At 42.0% G+C, this 6,795-nt stretch overlaps 1 long non-coding RNA gene across 1 annotated transcript; it reads left to right on the top strand.

Moving 5' to 3' along the window:
- The first annotated feature begins 2,225 nt into the window (after nucleotides 1-2,225).
- LOC310690087 lies at nucleotides 2,226-3,777 on the top strand. The gene is made up of 2 exons (XR_014517884.1): nucleotides 2,226-2,433; nucleotides 3,497-3,777. It is a non-coding gene; the product is annotated as an uncharacterized lncRNA (long non-coding RNA).
- Nucleotides 3,778-6,795: the final 3,018 nt, after the last annotated feature.

Genomic DNA, 6,795 nt, shown 5'->3' with positions numbered 1-6,795 from the left:
AAGGTGGCAAACAGATAACCGAATTAAATACAAAAAACCAAAGCATTTTAAAACAGTTTAAAACGTTCTAAAAACAATTATAAATTAAGAACATCTAAAAGCAACTGCAGTTAAAAACATTTTTCCATCCAGTTCTTCCAAACACTCTTCCTTCTCAGGGTTGCCAGCAATACCCAAAATACAAAAACAGAAAACGACAAAAACAAAATAGAGTTACATCTTGTAATTACTAACAGAAGGTAATATGTTTAGGTAAGCATATTTGTAAGATCTATTGGCAACTTGGAGACGTTCCGTATACTTCATCATAATATCACAGTTTGTAATTAGTCTCTTTTCTATAATCTGAGGCAAAGCTTTGATAGATGTTGCTGCATATGTCCCTAATTTGTATGTGAGATAAAATCATGCCACACAATTTACAAATCAAGCACTTAAGCTCTGTTTTGGCTGATGGATTCGTTTTTCAAACGCTCAACGTGAAATATTGTTCCGCTTGATATCTTGCTATACCATTGGAAGAAGTGCAAGACCGATGTCCGGCAACCCATAGATTAAGGGCCAATGCTTTATTCATAATAAATCTAAACACAAACATTGATGGACAATTAAAGTAAGATAAAAGGATCCTAAAATAGAGATTTTCCAAGGGTGCACAGCACTTAAAGACCTGGGACTTATCTTGCCATCTTGCTAGATTAACAATATTTCCGTCTACTAGTTACAGGGCACATAATGCTTTTTGGCACTGTTATGTATCCTCTGCTGCTGCTGCTTCTGATTCTTTTGCACCCGATCGAAATATGGCCATGATAACTGTTCCCAGTCGCCACTGTCAAGTTTCCAGTTCTGTAACAAAACAGTCCTTGGCTAGATATTTTAGTGCAGGTGCACTTGCTACTCAGTAGCTGGCAATTCAGGAACTGTGCCTTAGAAAGCAGAGTAGATCAATACCTGGTAGTTACAAAACTGTGTCACCGAGGAGTTCAGCAAGCAGAGCACGTGTACACTTGCCCCTTGACATTAGTCTCTGGGGAAATGAAGGAACATCCTTTTGGACTGCCAAAGGAACATCAGGATGCGTATACAGTAAGCAGTAAGAGAGTTCAACCAGATCAATGCTGAAGACAACCACATTTCTTTAATAGAAACATGGGGAGTTGCCTTACTCTGAATCAGAGCATCGATCCATCTAACTCAGTATTGTCTACACAGACTGGCAGGGGCTCTCCAGGGTCTCAAATCCAGCCTTGCCTGTCAATTCTTGCAAATGAACCTGGGATTTTCTGAATGCAAGCTATGTGCTACTACTGAGCTGGAGACTATCCCCAAATGACAGTGATGATGTGGAATAAGGGGTACTTTATATTTTAATAACTTTTGTTGTTGTTTTTCCCCAGCCAGAATTTACCAGAACTCAGTTCCAGCACCTCTCAGGTGGGCACCATTGTCATTCTAAGAGAACAAGGAAGGTCTTCATGGTGAGTTCCAGCACCTTTCCCCCCTAGAGAGCCAGTGTGGTGTAGTGGTTAAGAGCGGTAGACTCATGATCTGATGAACCAGGTTCGCTTCCCTGCTCCTCCACATGCAGCTGCTGGGTGACCTTGGGCCAGTCACACTTCTCTGAAGTCTCTCAGCCCCAGTCACCTCACAGAGTGTTTGTTGTGGGGGAGGAAGGGAAAGGAGAATGTTAGCTGCTTTGAGACTCCCAAGGGTAGTGATAAAGCGGGATATCAAATCCAAACTCTTCTCTTCTTCTAGAAAAATAGCACTGTCTATACTGTTGCCCACCCTTCTCTGGCTTGCTGCCACCACATCCAAAAGCAGTCCACAAGGCTTCCATGCCAAAGAATGATAAGAAGCATACGCGTCAACTAAGAAGCATAAGAGGAGTGGGCGGTGATGTCATGTGTGTGTGATGTCATACACATGTGCCGAGTGCTCTGAGTACCGGCTTCTCCAGTTGCTGCTGTTGAGGGAAGAGGCCCCAGCTCCTGCCATTGTTGTGACACACCCCACTCCCTACAGGCTGTGTGTGCTGTGCATGCCACAAGTTGCGTGCCACACACACAACATCAGGAAGAGCCAGGGCCTCTTTCCCCGACAGCTGCAGTGGCAGGAGGAGGAGAAGTCAGCCATAGAATCATAGAATCATAGAGTTGGAAGAGACCACAAGGGCCATCGAGTCCAACCCCCTGCCAAGCAGGAAACATGGAAGCTGTGGGTCCATGCTTGGCCTCCTCTGTCCCCTGAACATTGGGGGTGGGGTGGGGGTGGGGGTAGGGGCTCTGCCGCAGCCAAATAAATATTTGCCCCCCCCCAAGTCCTCTGACATAGTGCCCTGATAGGAAGTGTACTTTAAGGCTCCCTGTTGCTCCTTTGCAGCTGTGCCTGTGCCATATATGATGCCATGTGTGATATTGAATTATTTGAGTAGGTTTGAACAATTTGGGGTAATTATAATGTTAAAAGTTAAATAAACCTTGTGGATGGAGGAGTGTTAAATGTACCGGTATATAAAATTGTACATATGGTTGATTTGAATATGTTAATATTGATTATGTATACCCAATGTATCAGCCGCCTGGGGGGGTTTCACTGTTTGTGTTTTGCTTGTTGGTAAAAAATAAAAATGTTAAACTTTTTTTTTAAAAAAAATGATGCCATGTGTGCGACAGGCTCACAGAGTTTGGAGAAAATGGCTTTGCAGACCAAACTGGGATCCATGCCAGGCCCAATGCCCTACCCCGGCTTTAGAGAGCTTCTGATAAAGTAGATCTGCAATAGTCAACAGGTTACCCTCTAGATGTCGCTGGACTACAGCTTCCATCATCCCTGACCATTGGCTGTTCCTGCTGTGGCTCATGGGAGTTGGAGTCCATCAACATACGGAGAGATGTCCCTGAGCGAGGCAATACTGTGTTAAATGCACCAATACTTTGACTTGGTCTAAGGCAGCCTCATACCTTCCTGTACCACTTGCTGTTTAGGAGTACTTTTAATAGCGATTTCTTGCTGCCCCTTACATCCTGGAGCTGGCACCTTCTCTATGGTTTGGTAGTGTGTGTAATGGTGCCATCATTTCATTTCATTTCACTTTTGTGTACTGCCTTCCTCTGTTACCACATGCAAGGCGGTTTATGAGCTAAAGAACCAACAAAATTGACAGCAAAGCTCACACACCTAATAACAATCTGATGCAATACAAGTCACGATAAAAGCATAACTTTAAAATAAATACATCAAATAAAGCAATATTCAACGATCCATTAGAATATAACAGTAAACAGTAAAATTAAACACCAGCAAACAATAATTAAACAGTTCACACTTACAATTAAGAGTTACTAAACTATAATCAATCAAAATAACAGCCAGCCAAATGCACAAAATACCACAAAGCATACAAAAGGATCAAACTGAGAAACAAAGACACACAAGTTATAATTTATTTATTTTAAAAATATCCCTCTTCTCTCTTCTACTCTCTTCTCAGAAGTCATGGTCTGGGAAAGGCTCCCACGGCTGGAGGGTGGGCCAAGGCAGATGGAAAAAGCCACTGCGTGATGGTCAGCAAAGTCTCTCTACCCTCACAGTTCTTCACCTGAACACATCTTTCTTATGAAGACGAAGGCTTGGGGAGCAGACATCTGGGACCTTACTCTACAGAAAGAACTGGAAAGCCCCAAAGCACAGAAGGGCTGGCTTATTACATTGGGGAATAAGTGAAGTAATACACTCCTCTGAAAACCATCAGGTTCAGAGTCCAAAACTGGACCGCTGTGTACATGTGTGATTGCCTTGAGGGACATGATCTTGTTAAACCTCCAGTTACTGAGGGAGGGAGTAGAATAAAGACCAGGACAACCTGAGTGTATCTTAAAGACAACTTCATTGAAAGGCCACAGACCTTCATGACATGTTGGGTCACTGCATGACATGTTGCTATCAAGATCTATGCTCCATCATGATGCAGCATGTAAAATGTAGGCATCTTCTTCTTCTTCTTTGGCGATCACTCGTAGCCAAGTAAGATTGTCTTCCAAAAACATGGTCTTAACAGTGAGTCCATAAGTGACTGTGGAGGCCAATTCTGGATCCACACGTCCTTCTACAGTGGGGACATAGGTTTCCGGGCAGGAGCTGATCACGGTGAGGGTTTGCCAAGCATGCCTTCCTCTTAGCACGTTTCTCCCTTTTGTCCTGAGTTCAGGTATCTTCAAAGCTCATGACACCTTTGGTAAAGTCTGTTCTCCAAATCGAGTGCTCGCAGGCCAGTGTTTCCCAGTTGTCGGTGTTTATACTAGATTTATTTAGATTTGCCTTGAGAGAGTCTTTAAACCTCTTATGTTGACCACCAGCATGACGCTTTCCATTTTGAAGTTCAGAATACAGTAGCTGTTTTGGAAGATGATAATCAGGCATCTGTACAACATGGCCAGTCCAATGAAGTTGATGTTGAAGTTTAATACTTAGTTTAGTTGACTGCTCCTCAGCTAAGTGTTGGCATTCACATGCATGTGTTTGTGCAAGAGAGACTTTGTTAGACCCCAATTAAAACTCAGCCAGGATCCTGAACCACCCCTCAAACTCCAAATATACTTACACCAAAGGCAGCTGAAGATATGGTTTAACCTACCCCGGAATCACAGGAATCATTCCCAGTTTAGAGATAAAAAGTTCAATCAAAAGCAGTTTTGTCTGTTGACATCATCAAAAGGGCTTTTGTTTGGAACAAGGTAAGCAGGACAAGAAGAAAATTATGCATTTTTTATTGCGGGAGAATCTGTGAGCATTACCGAGATTCCTCAGTTTATGTAGATTTAGCAATTAAGCAAATAAGTATCACTTTGATTTCATAATTACCTCTTGGAAATATCATTCCCATTCCAGGTGTTTTCTGTAACAACAGGAAAATTAGTTTCAATTAAGCAGGAGAAAATACAAGCTGAGTAAGAGTCTTCAAGAAATAAACCCCAACATTCATTTCTTGGAGGGTACTTGATTTAGATAATTAAATATCTGCCATGTGATTGGACCTTTTGGTGGAGAAGTGCACTTTAGAATGACATTTAAGATTAAAATGTCTAGAGGCAAATATTGAAAATGTTAAAAGGGAAAAGATAGACTTTACTAAGCAGACTTCTACTAAGACAGGCTTTACTAATTTTCTTTAGACTTTTTTGTTGGAATATGTTTGTAATGTTGGAAAAGATAATACACTTTTATGTTTGATTCTCCCAAATGAAGTGTGCCCATCCCTTATTTCATTTCATTTCATTTTCTTATACCCTTTAACCTAGAAGTTCCCAGAGTGGTACACAGCATTTAATTAAAATAAAACATGCACAGGATTGGGAAAAAAAGCATTCCAGTAAAATACATGTCCAAACATAGAGACCCCTGTAATGAAAGAAAGCAATCCAGTAGCAAGGACTGCAGTTCTTTCTTCAACTCAATCACCCCAATAAATCCACTGAAAAGGTTGTGTGTTAAGTTGCTGCTGTCACACTGTCAGTGCAGAGGACAATCCTAAATCTTATGGGAGGGCGTTCCACATCCGAGCTGCCCTAAGACTGAAAGATCTGTCTTCCATGTTGTTGAAAAGTGAACCATGGATCCCTTGCAGATCTTAAAACATGGCATAGCAGACCCTCCAAGTGTCCCTGTTTTCCAGGGACAGTCCCGGTTTTACAGAAGCCGTCCCGGTTTCTGACTTGATCCCGGAATGTCCCACTTTTCCTTAGGATGTCCCTATTTTCATCGCAGAAATGTTGGAGGGTGTGGTAGGGCATCCCTATTTACATCAGAGAAATTGGACAGTATGGAGTTATATGACCTCAGAGCCCAGGAGATGAGTAACTATACAACCTTTAGAAGACATCTGAAGGCAGCCGTGTATAGAGAAGTTTTTTTAATGTTTAATGCTTTATTATGTTTTTATATACGTTGGAAGTTGCCCAGAGTGACTGGGGGAACCCAGTCAAATGGGTGGGATATAAATAATAACAATATTATTATTATTATTATTATTATTATTATTATTATTATTATTATTAAATAGGCCTTCCCTATTTTCATCACAGAAAGGTTGGAGGGTATGACATAGGAAATATTTTTGTTACAGCCTCCCCCCTCCCCCAATCCCTGCTGACTCGTGCACAGGATTCCAGGGATCTTTGGAGAATTTAGACACGGAGGAGGCTGTTGCAGCTTTAAGAAATATGATTTATACCTTCAGTTTGCATGGAGAGAGTACAAATCTTGCAGCATGGTCATGTCAATAGGGGCTGGTTTCCCACAGCAGTGCATCACTGGAGTCCAAGGCATCTCTCCCAGCCTACCTTTAGCCAGCCTGTCCAAGACAGATCCGGCCTTTTTTGATGTCAAGGCCCCAAAGCGCTTCCTGTGACATCACACTCAGCTACCCTGGCAACCTTCCCAATCTCCAGTCTCTCTTCACACTTCAGAGGATGGTGGAAGGACAGTTCAACTTGCATTGTGAATGGCTCCTGGTGGCCCTGTATGCTTTCTTCATGGCCTTGAGCTTGGCCAGGTCATTTTGTATAGACTAGCCCAGGATTTCCTCTGCAGCTTGTATATCTCCTTCATACCCCCCAAAATCAAAATCTTTTGAATAATGATTGTAAAATATTGTCTAAAATGTATAAATTGCTGCAGGAATGGCATCTGAAAGATGAAGAGGTAAAGTCGGTTTCTGATACACTGGGCCAAGGATTTTGGGTATAATATACAGCTAAAAGAGTGGGAAAAACTGTGGAAGGAAGGATTAAA

Source organism: Podarcis liolepis, assembly GCF_965112155.1.
Source record: "Podarcis liolepis genome assembly, chromosome: 12".
In the NCBI taxonomy this organism is placed as follows: Eukaryota; Metazoa; Chordata; class Lepidosauria; order Squamata; family Lacertidae; genus Podarcis; species Podarcis liolepis.
Note: the sequence above shows the minus strand (reverse complement) of the source record. Positions and strands in the feature narration are given on the sequence as shown.